We start from the raw sequence: 21,353 nt of genomic DNA, 5'->3' as shown, positions 1-21,353 counted from the left end.
CGAAGGAATATAATTTTAAATAACGGGCAAAATGTACTTCGTCCACGATTGTTTAAGATAATAAAAGAGCTAAATTCGACAGCAGGCTTGAGAATGGTGTAAAGAAAGAAAAGTATATGTGTTATTTTTAAGATAAAAACGAAAAGGATTCAATGTTTACACTTCTATTCGCCCTGTAGATCTGAATTCGCAGGTGGGTTCTAAAGAACTTGAATGGATAGATAGCAACTTGAGCGGGTGATTTAAAGGAAGATTTAATTCGTTTGATATTGGGGTAAATAGAATCGTATTTCTTTTGTTCTCGTATTTCATTTGGATAACACCTGTCTGCTAATAGATCATTCACCTGCACGTACGAAAGGAAGCGACCAATTGACCAATCACAAGACATGCTTTGGAGTGACCACGTGACCATATTCCGCGTGTTTGTACCGCGAGTCCAGGCCGCCTCGTCTCCCCTCTACCCGACACGCTCAGTCATCGTTAGTTGTGCATGCTGGTAGGTTGCTGGTTCGAGTACGTCGGGACACAGTGTTGTGTTGCTTTATTCGCAAAATAAGTGTGTTGTGTTCAGTGCCTGGATTATATTGACAGATAGCTGCATAAACAGAAATCATCTGAAAGGTAATGAATTTAACAAAAATAATGTTTTAACTTTGAACAATTATTTTTTAATATGTAACATTCTTTTGTAACGTAAGAAGTGAACTATAATTTTGTTCGAAACATTAATGCGCGCCTTCCCTCCAGTCGTATTGTTTTCGTTATTCCCTGCAGTGCCTCTGTAATGCCAAGGCGATTTGGCGGTGAACAAGTTTTGGTTATGGAAGGCTATGCAGCGAAATCTTGTAAGATTGATCGTCTGACAACGACTGTCTTCGTATTTCGGGAAATTCTATTTTGGTTAGCGACATAATTCTTTTTCCATTATTCTTTCCTCTCTTGCGTGCTTCAAAGAAGTTGACATATTGAAGCAAGTGTCTGATTATCCAGTCACCGTGAAGATACGTTGTCATCCGCATTTGTAACATGCTTGTAATTGTTACGCTAACAACTCTGACCATGATTATATATATATATTTTTTTTTTAAATCTTAACTCGTACAGCTTTCAAAAATAATACTAAGCGAATGTTCGTTGCAAATAGCTGTTTTTATGTTGTAAATCTAGTTGATGAATAATTGTTCCTTGTTTTAAGAATATTAAATGACAATTCATTGGAAGAAGTCGTAAACAGAGGGCTGTACACATCTGAACATCTTCCGATACCGCCTGAGTAGTGTTGTTACTGTTAATTTTCTTCTTAATTTTAATGCTATTGTTAAAAATTAGTCATGCAGTAATTTTTTATATCCTTTTTTGTATCAAGATCTGTACTTGAGCTTCTCAAGGTGAAATGAGCACATCCAAATGTAACAGTGAATAGTTTCACTGAGGAGTGGTGCTTAACAGAGTGGGAGTGGCAAATAAGCGGCATGACCTACAATGGCAAGTAGTGATTAGGAGACGTCAGTCTATTTTCATGGATTCAGTTGAAAGTATCCTTCACATTCAATAATTCCCACAGATGCCATCCACCATTTCTAAGCAACGTATTCGAGTGCAGCGAAAATAAAATATTATATTCGTATTATCCTGATTTCATATTGGAACGAGGTCCATTACGGTCTTGGTCCCGTCTATTTAGTCCGTGTTTTGGCTGTGATTGTTGTTTTAGGGAACAGAACAACAAAATAATCAGCCACTGATGGCAACAGCGGGAACTCGGAAAATTAACATCCATGAAGTCTGTAAATAACATGTGTTAACACAGGAAGCTAGAAAAAGTAGTAAGAGTACCTATAAGTATATCTCCCGGTAGAACGCATGCAGTAGAAATTACATTACACATTTCAGTTAATATACGTAAACGTTTGAATTATTTTATGTTTGTTTTGGTTATATTTTCTGGAGTATATGTTTAGTTACTTGTCTGAGACATCACAGGTAACGTGCTGATAGTCTGAAAAACATGTATTATTTAGAAACTAGTACGAAAGTAGTAAGAAGCTATTCGGGACTCAGACGGTAGAGCGCTGGTCTTCTGAGCCCAAGTTGAAGGGCACGATGCCGCCTCAGTCCGGTGGTATCTGAATGTACTCAAATACTAGTGTCGATAGATTTACCGGTTGAACAAAATTCAGGCATCTCTGCGTCTCCTAAAACCATCAAGGTAGTTTTTGTAGTACATAAAACCAAATAGCATATGCAATTGCCATTTTTTTCTGGCAGGATTGGTGTAAGTGACTTATAACCTGAAACAGACATCACCTCCGCCTGCACTTATTGAGAATGTGGGGAAACCACACACTTGATAGTTACTGTGCTCCAGAATCGAACCAAACTATTCAACTATTCTCGTACGTCGTAAGGAACATTGCTACATGTGTATGCTAAATTTATTATGTTGGAAGTGGAATATATTAATAGAAACCCTAATTATGTTATCTTTCTTAATCTAGATTTTATGTTTAGTCATTCAAGATTAAAAGTTCAACTGCATACAAATGTGGTAAATGAACACATGACGTACGTCGTATACGGAATGACCTTATATTCTCATACGACTCGTTCTTCCGCTAAAGACAATGCCATTGTATTTCGAGGTTTGAGAAATTCTACCCACCCCCGGAGGCCCGGGTTCGATTCCCGGTTCTGCCATGAAATTTGAAAAGTGGTACGAGAGCTGGAACGTGGTCAACTCAGCCTCGGGAGGTCAACTGAGTAGAGGGGGGTTCGATTCCCACTTCAGCCATCCTCGAAGTGGTTTTCCGTGGTTCCCCACTCCTCCAAGCAAATGCTGGGATGGTACCTAACTTAAGGGCACGACTACTTCCTTCCCTCTTCTTTGTCTTCCTTCCAATCTTCCCATTCGCTCACAAGGCCTCTGTTCAGTATAGCAGGTGAAGTCACCTGGGTGAGGTACTGATCTTTCTCCCCAGTTGTATCCCCGACCCAAAGTCTCATACTCCAGGACACTGCCCTTGAGGCGGTAGAGGTGGGATCCCTCGCTGAGTCCGAGGGGAAAACCAACCCTGGAGGGTAAACGGATTAAGAAAGAAAGAAAGAAGGAATGAATGAAGTTACACACCGGTGAATGCGGTGGTCTAGAGCAGTGAATATGATCGCATTTTACATGTAGATCTGAGTGCAGCCGTAAAATATGGTCTCTATGTAACCGCGATTTGTTGTTGTTGTTGTTGTTGTTGTTGTTGTTGTTGTTGTTGTTCTGGAAGATTCGGTTGGCGTCCTAGTATGAACTTTCTTGGTAATAAATGATCCGTTCTTATCATGAATAAACAGTTCCTTGTTCTGAGAACACCCGATAATTTTAATTCACGCTGTGTAAATTTCGGAATCCATGCCGGAGATACCGACGTATCTCCTGTGTTGTTCTGGAAGTCTGATATTGATCTCGAGGGTGGGTACAATAAATGCAGATAACAGTGTTATTGAAGAGCCCTTGTAGCTCTGGCGGCAGCGCGCCGGCCTCTCACCGCTGGGTTCCGTGTTTCAAATCCCGGTCACTCCATGTAAGATTTGTGCTGGACAAAGCGGAAGCGGGACACGTTTTTCTCCGGGTAGTCCGGTTTTCCCTGTCATCTTTCATTCCAGCAACACACTCCAATATAATTTCATTTCATCTGTCAGTCATTAATCTTTGCCCCAGAGAAGTGCGACCAGTCGGCACAATTCCTTCATTCATTCCATTCCTGACCCGTTCGAATGTCTGGAAACAGGCTGTGGATTTTCATTTTCATTTATTGACGATATTTTCCCTGGGGAAGAAAACGATTAGTGTATACTTAATGAATGCTGGTGAGCAGGAAAGTGAGGCTCTGAAATGCAATTTATTCTGATCACTCTTGGATTCTACTAAATAACTTCATATTATATTCGCTGGTAACGAAGTGTTCCTTAACGTGTAGGATGCTTTAATGAGACTGATTTCTTACTGCATCTGAGTTACCTACGTCAGCTAAGTCATCAACTGTCATTCTTTAGTTAGCTTGGAGGAATGAATGCATCCAAGCCAGAAGGGAATTTGGTTTATGATTTATGACAGAAGAAAATCGACGTGCAATATTGTGAATAATTGTTAAATTCATATCATTTTAACTTTACAATTGTGGCAATTATACTTCTCAAATAAAATGTGCTTCGAAATCATTTTCAAAGCCGGGTTGAATGGCTCAGGCGGTGGAAGCGCTAACTTTCTGACCCCAACTGTCCGGGTTTGATTCTAGTTGAGCCCAGTGGTATTTGAAGGTGTTCAAATACGCCAGCTTCGTGTCGGTGTATTTACTGGCACGAAAAAGAACTCCTCCGGGACAAAATTCGGGCATCTCGGCGTCCCCAAAATTCGTAAAAGTAGTTAGTGGGACGTTAATATATCTACCTTTGTACCGTTTCTCTGAGGGGTCGGATATGAAGCGAGATGAATCTTCGTAGCGAGTCTTTACGACCGGTTGTCCCTCCTAACATCAACCTCATCAGAGGAGTTAATTAGATGAAATGATTAACGTGAATTATGATAGTAGGAAGGAAGAGGATGAAACCCGGTGACGGCACATAGCCTACTCTAGTCGAACAGCACCACGGGATTCGCTCAAGTCTTTATTGTCTGTATCTGACGGACGAATCACCATGAACTGCGTCATATCCCCTCACTTGATATGAACACTGCGGAGAGGTTTGGAATAAAATTGAATCCAGGCTTTTGGCACGCAATTTGGTGATTAGAAATTGTACACCACAATCTTCCCCTACCCTGTTGACCAACATTCTGACGCGGAACATTTTTTCCACCAACCGACCTCGAACTAGCTAACCATGGATGCTATAATAATAATAATAATAATAATAATAATAATAATAATAATAATAATAATAATAATAATAATAATAATAATAATAATAATAATAATAATAGGCGATGGTTGCCTAGTTGTTCTTCCTCTTAAAACAATAATCAGCACCGCCACAATAATATATATACATACATACATACATACATATTAATTATAGACTGTTAAGCCTTTCAGCGTTCAGTCTGCAAGCCTCTGTTAATTTACTAAACGCTATCACAATCATCCATTTGTAACTAGATCTGTGACCTCGTTTATTTATATACCTCTTATCTTAAAATTATTAGAAACCTGGTCTAACCATCGTCGTCTTGATCTCCCTCTACTTTCTTACCCTCCTTGACAAAGTCCATTATTCTTCTAGGTAACTTATCCTTCACCATTCGCCTCACATGGCCCTAACACCAAAGGTGATTTATGCATACAGCTTCATCCACCGAGTTCATTCCTAATTTAGCCTTTATCCGAGTACCTTCCTGCCATTGTTCCCACCCGCTATTACCAGCGATCATACTCACTATTTTCATGTCTGTCCCACAATCGGATCTCCGGGTGGTGACAGCTCAAGCATTTGCCTCAAACGATACGAAACTTAACATCCGTAGACGCATACTGTAGCAACAGGGAATTTTCGCCCTTTGCTACAATGTGGCAAACTAGCTAATCTAAACGTGGAAATAGAAAGGATGCGAGTTGACGTTAGCTGAAATGAGATGGCCCGATAATAGTGACTTCTTGGGTGGAAATTAGAATGATTCACGCTGATACCATGTACAATGAGCGTGGCTTGGGAGGAGTTGGGGTCGTGCTAAACAAATAACCAGGCAGGAAAGTTATAGGATATTTGCAGCATAGTGAGAGGGTTATCCTAGTTAAACTTGTTACAAAACCCGTTGACACTGTAATAATACAAGTGTATATGTCTACATCTAAACACGAAAATGAACGGGTTAATGGAATATACGGCCATCTTAATGAGTTAATGAAAGCAATTAAGGCAAATGAAAACGTCATCGCCATGGGAGATCGGAATGCTGTGATAGGTTAAGGGAGAAGCGACACAGTGTACGGGCCCTTTGGTCTGGGTGAAAGGAATCATAGAGGAGACTATCTGATCGAGTTCTGCACGAGAATCTAATTAGTACAAATACATGGTTTCAACATCATCCAAGGAGGAGGTTCAGGTGGAGGTCACTTGGGGGGCAAATACCAGATTGATTAGCCTACATTTTAGTCAGAGAGAGATACAAAAATCAAGTGAAAGATTGTAGGAGTTACTCTAGCCCAGTCCGATTCGTTGGATGAATGGTCAGCGTACTGGCCTTCGGTTCAGAGGGTCCCGGTTTCGATTCCCGGCCGGGTCGGGGATTTTAACCTTCATTGGTTAATTCTAATGGCCCGGAAGCTGTGTGTTTGTGCTGTTCCCAACATCCCTGCAACTCATAGACACATGACACTATCCTCTACCACAATAACACGCAGTTACCTACACATGGCAGATGCCGCCCACCGTCATCGGAGGGTCTGCCTTACAAGAGCTGCACTCGGCTATAAATGACCACACGAAATTATTATACTCCATCCCAGACATTGATAGCGATCATAACGTGGTAGTGAGCGAGTGTGAAGTTAAATTTGAAAGACTGGACTAGAAGCCAACCATTAGGTGGAATGTTTCAAAGCTGAAGGAAGCGACTGATAAAAAAAGAACAAAACAACTGAGCTGGGTGTATGAAATAATGTCAATGAAGACTGGAAAAAGCTAAAGGATAGTGTTTAACAGTCAGCAGAAGAAATACATAGGAAAGAGAAACAGCCAGCTAGGAAAGAAGTAGGCCTAACTGATCTAATAAATCTACATAGGGATCTCAACAAAAACACAAGAGACGATAATTGAAGGCATTACAGGGCTGCAAGGAATAAAATAAACAAACAGATAGTGTAAGCAGACAGAAAAAAAGAACAGTCTTACAGGAAAGGTGTAAAGTTGAAGAGCAGATGATGAAGGCAAAGACTGAAACTGCATGTGCCAATGTAAGTGCATTCCTCGGTAAACAAAGAATCAGGGGAGGGGCATTTGAGGCTGAGGATGGAAAGCTTATATACGAACAGGATGAGAAAGGAGAACTATGGAAGGAATATTTGGACAGAGTTTGGAAGTAACTGAGTAAAAGTAATCGAATTACTTGTAACGAATACCTTTTAGTAATTTTTAATTGTAATCGTTACTTTACACAAAATGTAATTTTTACTCGTAATCTGCTTCTTGAAATAAAATTGTAATCGTTGCATTCCAGTAATCGATATTCATCGCATCGAGACCTTAGTAACTTTGGAGCCCCAGCACTCGCAAGGCGTCGTGCACTCGTTCATTTACTGGCAGGTTGTCGTGGTTACTGGTTGGGATTTAGATACATGTGTACTACGTGTTCGAGATGATGATGGTGGTGATTATTGTTTTAAGAGGAAGTACAACTGGGTTACCATCCTCTACTAACACTATTCAGAAGGAAAACGGAGGAAGTCCGACAGTTCGAAAAGTGAAGGTATCGGCGAAAGAAAGGGAGGGGCACAAAGAGCATGAAAATGAATGACTCCCCAGGCCTCGGAAAGCTAATATCATCGGGTCGGGAAAGAAAGATAGTTGACCGAGGACACTAACACAAGTAAGTGGAAGTAATGCTAGACTTACCTAGCGGAAACGTGGTCGCCAACCCACGCTGCCAAGTTTGAGTTCTTCGTCTACACTTAACGACAGGTGGTTACGTAATCGAGAATGGAGCCAGAATAAACATGTGGTGGTGATGGAGTTAAGGCATTTCCATTCCCCTATTTGAATAAATATTTTGAATTAGTTATCCTGAAAATAATGCAAACACGAAAGTAACATGCAAATTTTGCTTTGGATCAATAATTTTGAAAGTCTGATTACTGTCACCAAGTGATGCTAGCCGCTTAAAGTCTCTATGCTGAATAACACAACGCATTTTTCCTTGCAAACTTTGGTATCATTCCATCCCCATGTGGAAAAAAAAAAAAAAGTGTCAGTTATTCCCTAATGACTCGCGCTCTGAGAAGTAATTGTAAATCGTAATTTTACTAATTACTTGAAAAAGTAATTAGTAATTGAGTACTTTTTCTCAGGTAACTGTAATTGAGCCCAATTATTTTTATTTTGTACTCTTCCCATCACTGTATCTGGAGAAGTGTACGGAGGAAGAAATGTACAACATGTATATGTGGAATCGCCTGAAGAAGTAGACTAAGAAGATAAAGCCGATACAGGTATGACGGAAGAAATCAGTATGGCAGTGACCAGAATGAAAGAAAGATAAGAAAGCTCCAGGCATTGACAAATATTTCAGATGAACTGATCACAGCAGGAGGGAGCCACTCCATGGATGCATTATATGAATTAGTATGCCAGATATATGAAACTGTTCCTGTGGATTTCAAGAAGTTCCTACTTGTTCCGATACCAAAAAAGGCCTCGGCGAAAAAATGTGAACAGTACCGCACCATCAGTTTAATAAAATACCGTCTAAAATACTAACAGCCATAATCTTAAAGAGGGTTGAGCCTAAGATAGACGTTTTAATCAGTGAAGGTCAGTTTGGTTTTGGGAAGGAAAGAGGCACGATGGACTCAGTACTGTCGTTAAAGCTAGTGGTAGAGAAACAATCTAGAAAATAGCATTTGATGAGGCTGAGTGGTGCCAATGTGGATCGGGGGTCAAGTACAAGGACAGACGAGTCATCTGGAGTCTCTACAGAGAAGAAGTGGCTATGTGATAAGATCTGGCGGACATGGCCATGAAGCAAACTCAGGTAAGGTGTAAGACAACAATGTGCCGTCTCACCATTACTCTTCCGTGGGTACATCTAGAAAGCTCTAGATAAGAGAGTAACTAGGTCAAAGAGGAGGGATTAAGATCCAAGGAAAGAAAATAGATGTGCTTAGGTTTGCTGATGACATTGCCATAATAGAAGAGAGCGAGGAGGTGTTGGATACAACGCTGGAAGTAATGAATCCTTTCTACCTGTGTACAACATGAAAACTAATACGGACAAGACAAGGATCCTTGTGGTAAGCAGGCACCATACCGAAACTGAAATAAATCTGTGTGGGAAATATGTCAATAACGTAAGTAATTAATTGTACCAGATACAGTGGTTCGTGTGATAAGAGAGACAACACTGAGAAAGCTGCAGAGATCTTGGTTTTGGTTCAGATGGACAACAACATTATGAACGATATAAAAAAGCATTGTTGAACTTAATTTTCACAGAATCCAATACACAGGAGGTGTAGTTAAATAGGGGACATCTACCGCCTGTGATACGTATCAATATTGATCTACAATGCATGGATAAATAAAATTGAATATTCCAAATACTCCATTGGCGACTTAAATAAAAAGCAGTCCGACGACTAAATGGTTAGCTTCCTGGCCTTTGGTCCAAGGGGTCGCAGGTTCGATTCCCGGCCCGGTCGGGTATGTTAAACGTCAATGATTAGTTCCTCTCTCTCGGGGCTGGGCATTTGCGCCGTCATCAACATTAGAATTCTTCTTAGCCGGACTGAGTGGTTCAGACGGTTGAGGCGCTGGCCTTCTGACCCTAACGTGGCAGGTTCAATCCTGGCTCAGTCCGGTGGTATCTGAAGGTGCTCAAATACGTCAGCCTCGTGTCGGTAGGATTACTGGCACGTAAAAGAACTCCTGCGGGACTAAATTCCGGCACCTCGGCGTCTCCGAAAACCGTAAAAGTAGTTCGTGGGGCGTAAAGCAAATGCCATTATTTATTATTATTATTATTATTATTATTATTATTATTATTATTATTATTATTATTATTATTATTATTATTATTATTATTATTGTTCTTAGGTAGGGGCCCATAATCACATCCTCACTAGCTACTTAACAGCGTCAACTCGAAAGACCTGCTACCAGGCCCGAAATAACTCAAATTATATCAATATTTTTCAAATTTTTCGTATGTAAATATACAACAAGTAGCAGTTACCCGCGGCTTCACTCGCGTGGATTTCGAATTTGAAAAAAGTAATCGTTCCTAGGTAATGTACTAAAACATTATCTGAAAATCATTTAGTATAGAACCTCACGGAAAAATTGAGTCTCGTTTACCTCAGAAACTCTTTGTAAACCACGTTGTGGCATTGCCTTTTGGGGCTAGGATGACCATGCGACATAGAACTGCACACGTGAGAAACAGTCTTCTCTGAAGTCGAAAACAAAACCAAAAAAGAAGACATGTTTCTTTATTTTCGAAAGTGATTCCAAATACCACATTTCACGTCTGTAGCATCTTTAGTTTTTGAGATGCAAGTATCCTCATGAAAATAATTCAACACCTATTTCACCCCCCCCCCCCCAGCTGATTTTACCCCAAGAATGCCTGTTGTTTTATTTTTAAGGAGATTCCAAATACCAATTTTCACGTCTGCAGCATCTTCAGTTTTTTATATATAAGTATCCTCATACAAATAATTCAACTAATTTTAAATACTTTCACTCCCCCCACCCCGTTAAGTGGGTTTTTCGAAAACAATACGTATTTCTTTATTTCTAAAGGAGACTCCAAATACCAATTTTCACATCTGTAACATCTTCAGTTTTTCAGATATCATTATCTTAACAAAAATAATTCAACCCCCTTTTCAGTCCTTTTTACCTCCCTTAAGTGATTTTTCTCAAAACAAAAAAATACATGATTCTTTGCTTTTAAATGATTAAAAATAGCCATTTTCACGTCTGTAATATGGTTAAATTTTTGAGATATACTGTACTGCAGATATGCTCATTTTTAAAATTCACCGCTAGCTTTTCGGTCCTTTTTACCTTGCCTTAAGTCCTAAAACAAAATAATACACGTTTATTTTTAAAAGAGATTAAAAACCATTTCACTTCTGAAACATGTTTTTTTAAATATATATATATCTCATCCTTGGCTTTGACAATATGAAAGTGACTAAGGTATGAGTGATACTAGTAATTCCATTGCTTACGCAGCCAGTCCCTATTATGAATGGTGTGAAAATATCACTCATAGGGTCGGTTTGTGCATGCATTTCAGTGGGCTTGGCAGACTGATATGTAATAGCAACGGCTGGCTCGGTGAGGAAAGCAACGGGAAACTACCTCACTCCTCATTTCCCTAGTACGGCTCTTCATGACGCCTAGGCTATTTATGACAGCTGTTGGCGGAGCTTCAGAGGATCAAACCAGCCTTCGGGCTGATTACCCAACATACATACATATATATTGAACCCTTTAGGTCCTTATTGAGGGATACCTACCTTCCTTACCTATCAGCAAAGTTCATGAGATCTGTCTGTTGGGTCGTTTCGGGTTCTTCGTCACTTGCTGAGGTAAAGGTAGGGTTCATTAATTCTAATCTATCTACTGGAATGAAAGGTCTGTTTAAAAGATTCCTATTTATTCAGGAAATTCTGAAGCAATCTGTCACTGGTATCATAGAAGTCAACTGTATCCACTGGACACCACAATCATTTTTACATAATGGTCAGAACACTGGTGTGAGACTTTAACGTAATTGCCTGATGGGCATTCTTACTAGAAACCATTGTCTCAATTATTAATCATTTAAGAAAGGAAAGTCTGGAAATCCTTAAATTCGGCTTCCATGTGAGATCACATGTACCATCATAGTGATTCGTTGTGGTCCAGCCCTCGTAACACGAACTCTGGACTCTGAGTATAATTAAGGCCGTCCAATCGGTGTGTGCCACACAGTGGTTCTACGGCATGGACCCTTAATTGAATCGATGTGACCTGCGTTTATGTCATGGACCGACCTCTAATCTTCTAAGTTACTTTAAAGTCATTGTGGATGATGACCGCAAGGAAATGATGCTACAATGGCATATGGCCCTAATCTAAGTCATTGAGGTTGATGACCCCTTGACCATCCAAGTTTCTAGGCTGAAGGCTAAACACAATTAAGTTACATCGGTTGATGACCAAAGTTTCCACTTTCACTGCTCAATCAATCAAAGTTCAATAATTACAACAATAGCAATGCTCACAAACTTTGTGGCAGTAAAATCCATTTCCTTCGGATATGTCCCTTTAATCTTTACTTTATTTTTAATATTCCCCAGACAACAAACTAAAATTTCCAGAATGCATCTCCAAGTTATTCGCTTGATTAAAGTTATTTCAAAATGCGGTTTCACTGAATTTAATAATTTAATAAATTTAAATGATTTATCGAAATGTTAAAGAACAGTAAATTTTATCTCCGCGGACTCTGGTTTCTTCACAACTTTCTACGCAGCTGCGATGTGTATTCAATATTGCGATGTTTATCTGGCTGGAAAAGAATTTGTTACATCATTCATGTCCAGCTATATATATCTCGTATCGTGATATCACACTTTAAAATCTAATCTAATCCTAACCGTTATTAACACTTGGATATCCTAATAATCTACGTACAAACCAAACAACTCGCCATATCATTACGATGTCATATCTCGTCATCACTGAATTTTGCACACCCCTCGCAGACAAATCGATCATCACGACCATCGCTCTATATTTTGGACAACCCTGAAATTGGGTTACTCTGTTCCTTATACTCAAAGTTCATGGTTTCAAATGTTCATTCCGTCCCCAATTACAGTATTTCACAATACTTAGATCATTACCGGCTATGAATTTTCAACTAAATCCAGCATTTTAACGTTTTCCCTGGTCGAGAATTGCAGTACAATCTCGACTCCACTCCTATTCCCGTTATTATCCCCGCTGTCCGCTTAGGTCTCTCACCCCATGTTCGCTTGGCAGTTACAGGAACCACCTGGTTTATTCACAGATGACTGACTTCTCAAAATGCTCCCTTTAAACTCTGCCGACATGATTCAACAAATACGATATTCTAACCAACAAAATGCACAGATATGCTTCAAGATGCCCACACTAATTATACGCGTCGCCAATTATACCGCTATGGATTTCTATGGATTTCTTTCCATTCCCAACATTATAAAATATTCCTCGGGCTATCATGTCCCAGCTTCAATGACAGGACTCTAACCTGATTCGCACATCTCATCTCAACTCATACCAAACATTCCTCGGGCTTCCGGGTCCCGGCTTCAATGACAGGTCCAACCTGATTCACAAAACCAACCTCTGTCTCCCAGCTCCACAATTATCATCGACAAAGAACTGGAATAAAATCCTCACTAGAAATACCGACGTATAATATCGCACAATGCATTACTCATGAATAACTTCGCATAAATGATATCGTATTTAATAACTTGATTTTTACGAGAAATGACTGAAACATTCTACTAGATCTTTTTATTGTCAGTCAGACACAGTTTAAAATGGGCATAGAAAAACGTTTCTCTCCGTGACCAAATTCATCTCCCTTGGCTCTCACCCGACAGCGCGCTTCCACTCGATTGAAAATGAGTAACCATGGATTATTATTATTAACGTCAAATTGCAGACAGAAGAATTTTACATCGAATGAACATCTTACTTCGACATCACAAAATACAGGCAGTGCACTCACACGGATGACGATCTACATTGGACGTGATATCACTTCGGAATCCTATTCAATAACTTTTTACAACATTTTACGGCCCTCGCAAAACTTCAAAATTTTATCCAAGTGGAAAATAAAACAAATGACTCTTTTAGTCGTACTCTCCCATTTACAAAACTTAGTAGGGCGACCACTGCGTCGTATATCCCCATTCAAATACACTTTAAGAAATCACGAGACGAGATATAAGAGATAGTAAGATGGAAAGTCACATTACCTTATGTAGTCACACCATTGTTCGTCATAGGGCTCACCTGCGACCCTGGCATTTTATTTAGCCATCTTTACATTCATGGCTGTACATCTCATTATGTTTCTTCAGGTTTCCTGGAATAAAGCATAAAAAAAAAGAAATACCCTTCACTTGTTTGCGGAGCGCACACGATGGATTATAATTATTCCCGCACACGAATTACTTAATCACATTAGAATATTTCAGTACTTTGACCGTCCTATCTGATACACTTATTTCTCTCAAGAAAACTATCTCCCCATGGAGTCAAGACTTAGCCGCAATGGCTAAAATCTGCAGTCGAACTCAGTCCACTTTCGTTGGTTTGATTTAGCAGAGCAGCTCAACAATGTTCGTCCGCTTTGTATCACAAATGCCGGAGAAGGAAACTTCGTCATGGCGTCCCTTCATATTTATAGCAGTTACCCCCTCTCTTCAGGTCTCTCCCTTTGCCGCCAAGAAAAATTGTATAAATTTTCTGACTTACCTAAACTGTAATTTCAAGAGTTTTGAAAGTGACTACATGCTTGCTACATTTCTGGCGGTAGTGTTCATGGACATTTAAAAATTTTACGGGTTCGATTTGTGAGATGATTGACCTCCTTTGATAGGCACTATATTTTTTTGACTTGGCGTGGTCACGCCGTGTACACGCGCTTTGAAATAGTTCATAAAAATGACTAGAGATTCTTCCGCCGTCGACACGTGTGGTTGACGTCACGTACCCCAGAGCGTGGGACCGAAGGTAATCACCCCCTCGTCACGTGTCAAATCCATGCTATCAAGAATCCAACTTTTAATTATTTTGTTACACTATGCATAATGTTCTTAGGGCACAAAGGTCATGGGTTCAATATAACATGTCCTGACTGACTGACTCATCATCGCCGAGCCACAACTACTGGACAAAAAGAAATGAAATGTTGGGAATACATTTAAATTGCAGTGTAGGTGCTCACTAAGAGAGGATGTTTGTATATTCCATCGCTAAGGGGTGAAAAGGAGGTTGAATTGTTCGAAAGAATATATCTATACTCAAAAACTTGACAGTTTAGAGACTTAGAAATTGGTATTCGGAATCCCCTTTAAAAATAAAGAAACGCGTGTATTTCCTTTTTCTGAAAATCCTCTTAAGGGGGGTGAAAAGAGGTGAAAAAGGGATTCAATTCCTTTTATGAGGATGCTTATGTATAAAAAACTGAAGATATTACAGACATGGAAATTGGTATTTGGAATCTCATTTACAAATAAAGAAGCACTTATTTTTCGTTTTCGGAAAAACCACTTAAGGATCGAAAAGATGAAAGGATGAAAAGAAGTGAAGGAGTTGAATTATTTTTATGAGGATACTTACATCTCTAAAACTGAAAACGTTACAGACCTGAAAATTGGTATATAACTATGTATATAAAAGGCAATTGGCACCTACTAAGGAAGGGTTTCAAAAAATGCCATTCCTAAGGGGATGAAACGGGGGTAAAACTATAAAGACCAAAATATGAATTCCTCCGAAACCATTGACCACACAAAGTTGGAATGGCACTCAATGATTGCTTCTTTATGTACTAGATGTTAAATTAGAAATAAATTCAGCTCTTAAGGATAAAATGGGGGTTAATATCCGAAAACAAATAGATTCCTTTCTCTGAAACCGTTTGACATATGAGGTTGAAATTTAACATGATTGCTCCTCCTGTATGTCTTAGATTTTCAATAAAGCATAGTCTTTGAATAATGCACCCTTAATGGTTTTTGACTTGGGGTAGGGGCTGACAGCATAAATCTTCATTTCTCCCCAAACATTTGCCATAAGGGCTTGAAATTGCACATGATGGTTGTCTTATATGTAATAGATTTTTAAATAATAAGTGGTCTTAAAACAATACACCTCTAAGGGGGTTTGACTGGTGGTTTTTTTTGGCGGGGGGGGGGGTGAGGCCTGATTACAAAAATATCACTCGGTTGACATACGAGGTTGAAATTTCACATGATTATTGCTGCTATATATCTTCGATTTTAAATGAGAAGTGATCTTGAAACAATATATTCCCAAGGTGTTTTGACTGGAGTTTGGGGCCTGATGACAAAAAAAAAAAAAAAAAAAAAAAAAAAAAATTCTCTGAAACTCTTTGACATACGAGGTTGAAACTTCACATGATGATTATTCCTATGTGCATTACATTTTAACAACAACAACAACAACAACAAAAACAAGTCTTAAACCAACACACCCTTAAGAGGTTTTGACTGATGACATAATATCCATTTCTATGAAACCGTTTGACATACGAGGTTAAAATTTCACAAGATGGTTGCTCCTATATGTTTTAGATTTTAAGCAAGAACAATGCAATACAAAACAATACAAAACAATACATCTCTAGGAGGTTTTGTCTGAGGGTGACGAATTATGACGAAATTATTCATCCCTCCAAACTGTTTGACGTATGAATTTGACATTTTATAAGATCTTTGGATGATGTAAGGTGTCAAGTATGGTGCCGTATAATTCAAAATATTTCACGTATAAGGTCCGGGACTGTGTAGAAGTTCTTGAATTTGTAAAACTAAGTCTCCACAACAGCTAAGGTACTCGACCGAATTTCCGACTCCTTTCCTTTTGTTTTACGTCGCACCGACACAGATAGGCCTTATGGCGACGATGGGACAGGAAAGGCCTAGAAATGGGAAGGAAGCGGACGTGGCCTTAATTAAGGTACAGCATTCGCCTGGTGTGAAAATGGGAAACCACGGAAAACCATCTTCAGGGCTGCCGACAGTGGGGTTCGAACCCACTATCTCCCGGATGCGAGCTCACAGTTGCGCGCTCGTAACCGCACGGCCAACTCTCCCGGTCTTTTCTCTCCTTTCCTTTATTGGAAAAGAAAGTTAGGGACTTGTAGAACTTAAGGGTTTAACTGAAATAATCTTGAACTTATACTCAACTGAAGAAACTTTTTTTTTTTTTGAGACTACCATTAATGGTATCTGCGAATTCTTGCACACGTTGAATGTATAATATTTAAAGATTTACATCTCTCAAATTACTAATCACTTTCCACAAACTTAATACATACAATAATAAAGGAGGTTTCATCTGGACTTTTATCAGATATCGGTGCCGCCCTCAATACACACTAAATTCTACGTCTTAGATTTTACATAAGAACTGGTCTTCTAACAGTACACCCCTAAGGGGTTTTAACTGGGGGATGAGGAATGATGACAAAAATATTCACTTCTATGAAACCGTTTGAATTACGAAGTTAAAATTTCAAATCATGTCAAATAACAGAAAATTTGAGACAAATTTAAATTTACATGGGGGTTAAGATCCGAAAAGAGATATATTCATTCCTTCATTCATTTAAATACGAAGACACAATTCCAAATAGCGGTATAGGGGCATATATTTTAATTCCTATGTGTGAATTACGAAATATTTTGAAACATCCCACCCTTAAGGTGTTAAATGGAGTTATCTCCGCAAATAAAATTATTCATCCCTACAAAACCGCATAACGTACGCATTTATAATTTTACGAGAAGGTCCTTCGTGTATGTCCTAAATGTAAAATATTATGTACTTCGAAATGAAATGAAATGTCGTATGGCTTTTAGTGCCGGGATATCCCAGCGGACGGGTTCGGCTCGCCAGGTGCAGGTCTTTCTAGACGATGATGAAGACAACACATACACCCAGCCCCCGTGCCATTGAAATTAACCAATTAAGGTTAAAATACCCGACCCGGTCGGGAATCGAACCCGGGACCCTCTGAACCGAAGGCCAGGACGCTGACCGTTCAGCTAATGAGTCGGACTACTTATAATTCTCCCCTAAGGGATTTAGATGGTGGTTGACTCTCAAAACCACAATATCTCCTCTTCTGAAACAGTTTCAGGCACGATCTTAAAATGTTATATGAAGGATAGTCTTCTATGTCCTAGATGTTAAGTAACATTTTTTTTAACATTCACCGCCTAAAAGACATTCATCCCTCCATTACTGTTCGACGTACAGCATCTACATTTCTCAGATTGATCGCTTTTACATCTTAGATTGTAAATAAATTAGGGCTTAAAAACATTCCAATTCTTCTGTACAGGGTTCAAATATCTGTTAGATAAGAACATTTATAATCAGTCCCCCAGAACCGTTTGACGTACGAACTGATTTTGTCTTCAAACTTATTTTTCAAGATTGTGGTGAATGTATATGTTGACCGTATTGTGACGTCATGAATGAATGTTACATAAATAAATGCATTACATTTATTTGCTATTTGTTTTACGGTAAATGTATTACTATATCAGTTATAAATGAAAGAGTTGACACCTGAAAGAGTATATTTTTAGGATGGCCTTTCTAACCGGGCTAAACTTCGAGAATGTATATATATATATAAGCAAGTCGGTTTGGAGCGATCAATACATAAAGGTATAAAAATGAAAATAGACGTGAATTAATGCGGTACTTCTAGGCATCTCAGACATTTTGCAACTTGGTACCAGAGAAGCTGATGACCTCAGGATCCCTAGAAAAATCGAAAATTCTCAAAACTTCCCGAGGGGGGCACGCTGGGGGTCTTCATATTTTGCGCTCAGCCTAATAACGCAGTCGTATATATTTATCAAAGCGATAACCTACATACAGGTTTCGTGGGCTTAAAAACTTTCAGGAAATTCCTAATTTTTACCCCCCTTCCCCCCAAATCAAGATGGCGGTACAATCTGCCAGACGAGCTAGAAATTGAAATTTGGCGAAAGTATAGCTTTTAGCCTGTAACCGACGGAAAAGTTGAAAGATGTTTAAATTTTTCACTTTTACCCCCGAAAAATATCGAAATAAGGAGGCATTTTTAATGACGGTGCAGACCTTCCTTTCGAGGTATTTGGTGGCTAAAGGGTAAGTCATATCACAAAACGGATGGCACCATCTTCGTTCGCTTTGGAGTGATCTACAACTTTGGTCCTATGACATTATGTCGTATCTCTCCCCCTTATACGTTACATTTGGCTGTATTTCTCGATTGTCCGTAAATTTTGTGATATTTACACGTATATTTCATCGTTTGACACACTTATAGTAAAGATAGTCACCAAATTTGGCACATACATTAACAAGTCCGATCGCTATATGCGAACTAAATTTCATGATTCTAGATTACACATAAGTATGCGAAAAATAATGTAAAATGGTAGAAATGTGTCCATATTTTACCCTATTCAAACTTTCTAACTCATTCTAACCCGTAAATATAGGAGATACAGTACGAGAAATTTTAGAACCAAACAAGTAGAACAATAAAAGGGGCGTCTGATGACGCAAATCGTTTGTCGATATGATGCACTGTTTAGGAGCAGTAATTCTATAAATGAACGTCTGCATATATCTTCGTATATCGATCTATATTCATTGAAGTCGATTTGTAGCGATCTAGAAAGGGTGTGTCTGTCATTGTTATTAATACTTCACAAATTAATAGTGACTGTCAGGAGGAGGACGTCTCCTGTTGTAATCAATTCTCTCCACATCTGTTTAACTGGCAGTAGGAATGTGGTCCTTATCTGTATATCTGGTATTAGTAAGGATGGCCTACCATTTTAATGAAGAATTCCCTTCTTGGTTTGATTAGCAGAATGCAATGGAGCATGCAATTTTGTCCAAATCTCGCCAACCCTATTTTGTCTGGCAGGAGGCAAGAGTGCCCACCATTATAAACAAATTTTCCCTTTTAGAATGTGACTGGCATTAGGAAAAAAGGCCTGTTATTATAATGCTAACAGCATAACTCAATTTTGACTGGCAGTAGGGAAGGTGCCTCCCAATATAATGGAAGCTCCTCAACTGGAATATGTCTGGAAGTAGGAAAGGTGACCTGCCGTTGTAACGAAAACTCCCCAAATACATTATGACTGCCAGTAGTCAAGGGGGCCTGCCATTATAATGATACTTCCCAACTCGATTGTGAATTTCAGTTGGCAAGTGAGCTTGCCGTCATCACTATAGCTCGCACCTTACACGGGAAAGAACGTATGGGGACTTCCCAATGGCGTTTCTTCGATAACGCTAAGAGGCATGCAATTTAATGAAATCTCAATCACCTTGTGTATAATAATTTTCGTAGAAATCCGTACACAATGTAGAATATCGTAGCGAAGCACGGGCAGATTTGCTAGTTGAATATAAGAGAGAATTATTATAGGGAACGAGTTTCAATGAAATCTAAATCTTTTGCTACATGATGGGAATTAGTCTTGGTAGTATATTGCTGATGGATATCTAAATCCGATAAACTGAATGCAAACAACCTGAAATACATTAATGATCGAATTTATTACATATGTTTTACGAATTGTAGACTGTTTGCTTCCCTGTGATATGGATGATTTGTTTTGCGGCCGCTATTGAATGGTAACATGTCGCAACGAACTGAACAGTAATAGCTCCTTAAAACAGTGAGCAAGCTTGTAGTTTAACGTGACTGTTGATATCGAGATCAGACACGAGAGTTCCAGTTTTACGTGGGGTCAGAGCCACAAAGACGAGACTTCATTTAAAGAAATCTAAGTACATTGGCGGGATTCGAACTGCAGCCCTCTTACTCAGTTGTGACAATAATACTTGGCTACTTCGCCCCCTTTATAGATTCTCAATTTCTCTTGAGATGGGAAGAAGTTTTGCTTACCCGAGCCCAGATAAGTTTTCACTTGCTCCAAGGAATGAACGGGGTGTATAATATCTGTTATCGGCACAGATCTTGCTAGACAATATTATACTGTAGTGTCTGTAGTGGTTCAACGACACCTTATGACAGAAAGTACGAATGGACTATCACTCGTATTATGGAGGATCAAATCATTGTTCAGGAGAATGGGTATGCATGTTTCAACTACGGCTAGAATCAATCTTTTAGTCTTCTACCGCATTTTCCCACGCCCGTGTCACACATATGGAAATGGTCCTGTTTTACGGTCAGATGCCCTTCCTGTCGCCAACTCTTTGTACAGAGATATAATCACTATTGCGTGTTTCTATGGTGGATGGTAGAGTGGTGTGTTGTCTCAGTATGAAGAGGAGAGTGTTGGGACATAGAAAATCACCCAGTCCACGAGTCAGAAGAATTAATCAGACGTGATTAAAACCTCCGACCCGGCCGGGAATCGAATTCGGGACTCTCTGAACCGAAGAACTCTGACCATTCAGGCAAGGAGTTGGACTGTGGCTAGAATCAGTGGGCAACATGAATTCCATAATTGAGATTGCCAGTGTTACTCTTGTAGAGTAACGGCCCTTAAGGCGAGTCAGCTCTCTTTGTGAATTAATACACTAAGCGCCCGCATTCTTTTGTGAGTGTTAAATAGATTCTGTTTGGGGCTGGGATATAGAGACCCCCTCTTGGAAGGGATTACACTCTTCATCTTCGTGTTCCATCGAGCTTTATCCTTTCTCAGAAGGAACGGCCTAAGGTGCTGGCACCCCTGATGTGTTCAACGTAAGGGAATATCTAAATAGAAGATAATCATACATACCGAAGACGATCCAGCCACTAGCTTCTGCAAGTAAAGCACGGGTGTCTGTAGCTGCTTTTGTCGCTGTGATCT

At 39.4% G+C, this 21,353-nt stretch overlaps 1 protein-coding gene across 2 annotated transcripts in view; it reads left to right on the top strand.

The window, feature by feature from the left end:
• The first annotated feature begins 490 nt into the window (after positions 1-490).
• SP1173 overlaps positions 491-21,353 on the top strand; it is a 432,536-nt gene continuing 411,673 nt past the window's right edge. For both annotated transcript variants that reach the window (XM_067136906.2, XM_067136907.2), the window contains exon 1: positions 491-624. The gene's annotated coding sequence lies outside the window, so the exon portion shown is untranslated. The remainder of the gene's footprint in view (positions 625-21,353) is intronic.

Source organism: Anabrus simplex, chromosome 1 (genome assembly GCF_040414725.1).
Source record: "Anabrus simplex isolate iqAnaSimp1 chromosome 1, ASM4041472v1, whole genome shotgun sequence".
Lineage (NCBI taxonomy): Eukaryota > Metazoa > Arthropoda > Insecta > Orthoptera > Tettigoniidae > Anabrus > Anabrus simplex.
This window is presented reverse-complemented; position numbering and strand designations above follow the sequence as displayed.